This window comes from Onthophagus taurus, chromosome 1, assembly GCF_036711975.1.
Source record: "Onthophagus taurus isolate NC chromosome 1, IU_Otau_3.0, whole genome shotgun sequence".
In the NCBI taxonomy this organism is placed as follows: domain Eukaryota; kingdom Metazoa; phylum Arthropoda; class Insecta; order Coleoptera; family Scarabaeidae; genus Onthophagus; species Onthophagus taurus.
The window spans coordinates 23,272,039-23,274,971 of record NC_091966.1 but is presented as its reverse complement, the minus strand read 5'-3'; the positions used below and the strand labels follow the sequence as shown (position 1 = coordinate 23,274,971).

General features: G+C 30.7%; 1 long non-coding RNA gene across 1 annotated transcript; it reads left to right on the top strand.

Annotated features, from left to right (window-relative positions):
* The first annotated feature begins 493 nt into the window (after nt 1-493).
* On the top strand, nt 494-2,053 carry LOC111417301 (uncharacterized). The gene is made up of 2 exons (XR_011641352.1): nt 494-1,062; nt 1,129-2,053. It is a non-coding gene; the product is annotated as an uncharacterized lncRNA (long non-coding RNA).
* The last annotated feature ends 880 nt before the right edge of the window (nt 2,054-2,933 follow it).

Below are 2,933 nucleotides of genomic sequence, written 5' to 3'. Positions count from 1 at the left end.
TAACAATTGAAGACCTCGATATAAGAAGGGGACAACTCCTTCTCTTGATAAATGGAGCTATTCCCTTCTTGCACCGAGGTCTTCAATTGAAGTTCAAGTAAAGTTTATTATTAAGGACTGTTCAGTTTTTTTTTAAATAAACTAACAATTATTTATAAGCAAAGGTTAACGTGATCAATCGGAATTGCTTTAAATATTTTCTTCTTAGTTTATGTTAAGTATAAGGGTTATGGCTAAAAATTATTAAGTTCTTTTAAAATATTATATAATTAATAATTATTTATCAATAAAAAATTTATGTTTTGTTTTGGTTATCATTTTCTGTCTTTCCAGTTTATAATAATGTAAATTCTTGCATAAGTATATATAAGAATTTCGAATTTCCCGCTAAGTTGGTACATCTAACATGGCGACCTTTCTGGCTTCATTTTAGGCGTGGTGGGGGCAACAGCATACGCACTCTAGATTATATATAAGACCTCAATGCTACAGAGCACAGAGTATACAGAGGCCGGACTCCGGCTAATAAATTGGCACTCCTATCTATCCTTGTTCAACAAATGAAAAATGCGTATGGTACTTTCTCTCTCACATAAATTGAAACTGTGTAGATGGCGCAATTGTCGCGTTACAGTAGTATTTAAACAAACCAATAGATGGCACCACTTATTTCAAAATTTTTAACTCGTAGAGTTAAGAGAAAGCAATAGATGGCGCTATGTATTTTAAGTAGTAAATCTGTAAATCCCACAGTTACGTCCAGTTCTGTCAGAACTAACGAACTTTCTGTGTTTTGTTTAATTATTGTGCAGTTTTGCGTGTTTATCGTTTGATTATATAAACTACTAAACAAATCTGTATCGTTTGATTATAGATTTGTTTAGCAGTTTATTTGTTTGCATAATTTAGTTTTCCTTAGTTTTATTGTCATACTTTGTTATCTTAGAATTAGTTGGTTTTTGGTGGTAAAGTAAGGACCAAAATGGATAGGATTTGCTACATTTGCGGACGTTCGGTAGAGGAAGTGGTCAAGTTATTTTGATTTCCATTAAATACCAATAAGTACATTTATAAATTTAAGTTAGATAGATTTTTTGTACTAAATGAAAATTTACTTTGATATTTTAGACAGCGATCATAGAATGAGTGCCTTGGTGTTCCTGTAGAAAACATATATTCTAGCCGAATGACAATTTGCAATAATCATTTTACAATGGAAAGTTTTATGTTGAATAAGAATTTTAAAGAACAAAGAGAAACAGATCTGGAGACTTAAGAAGAATTATGAAAATAAAACCACATTACTGAGAGATATGTTAAACAAACCAGAATATTTTACTCAGGTTTTTAAAGGTAATAATGTTTACTTTCCAATTATCTAATCATGAATTAAGGCAATATATTTAAGTCTTAGTTGTGATTATAGTTAAAGCAATGCAAACCATGATTATGATAAATGATGAACTAAGAACTTAAAACTATGACTAAGACTAAAGCATGTTACATGAATCCTGTTCCTTTTGTTTTGTTTTAGTGCTGATAAATTTTGCTAGGTTTGTTATTGTTTCGCTCACTTTAATATTAGATTAACTTTAAGTTATAGTAATAATAATAAAGCATTAATTAAGTTTCAAATATTTTTGCATTTTAATTGATAGGAACAGAAACAAATAAAAAGAAATATTAAAGTTTTATATCAATTGTTAATTCGGAAACAATAATTATTTTATAACTAAAACAACATTTTATCACTAATACTGTGTACTGCTCATTTTCGCTGTAATACTTGTAATTTTAGTTGCTCTGTAGTATTTTTTTATTCTGGCTGTCTTAAATCTGTTGTTTACAATAACAATTCGTATTCCTAAATTTGTCTAGAAGTTTATTTGACTTATGGTATGCTAGAGTTTTTCATGGGTTTTCCTCTAGCCTTGAAGCAAATGCTTTACCATTGTACAAAAACGCACCCTTTTGCCATGAAAACGATTAAATATTTAAAAATTTATAGTTGTAAATTTTTGTCTATAAATATACATAGATTTCTTCTTCTGAAGTTTGCATTTTTATTTAATAATTTTTTGTTAGTTTTTTTTAATAACAAGTCCAAAAAAATCACTGTTTTCATCTTAAAACTTGTTCAAGTTTTGAGATGACAATTTTTGATTTTTTGGAACTTATTATTAAAAAAAATTTAAAGAGTAATGAGATTTTTATTTAAACTAGCATTCAAATTCCCGCTCGTATTTATCGATCGACTACACTACCGCCATCTACACAGTTTCAATTCTCTAGAGAGAGATAGAATATGAGGTCCAAATGAGAGCGGTATAAGTTAAGCATCTGGTCATCTGTGCTACAGAGGCATAGGGAATGAGGTAACCTTATGTTCTATAAACCTTGGAACAAAACCAAGGTTTATAGAACATAAGGTTACCTCATTCCCTATGCCTCTGTAGTATCGATTATTACCCCGCAAATTGACGTCACTGGTTCGATACAGTCAGAATAAAAGATAGCCTATACATGTGCCTATACGTGACAACACGATGCGAGGTTTAAATATTTTATATAGACTGTACCACAGTATAGGTGGTGTTGTGTTGTTCATAGAACCAGCTACGTCACTGACCCACCTTGCCTCTCAGAGGAGGAGAATCGGTATTGGGTAACCTTATGTTCTATAGACCTTGGAACAAAACATAATAAACATAACCTACAAATACTCTATCTCTTTTCAATACACCCTAAATGACGTTCATCTCTTCCTCCTATTTGAGCGGGGAGCAGGGGACGCAAAGGTGGATACGTACGTCATCAACGCGGGAATTTTAAAAGCGCAAATGGGTATATAAATTTTCAGCAATTTTTTTAACAATGATTTTGTTCGAAAATATTCAAAAGAAAATAACGGTAACTATAATCTGTTTTTTATT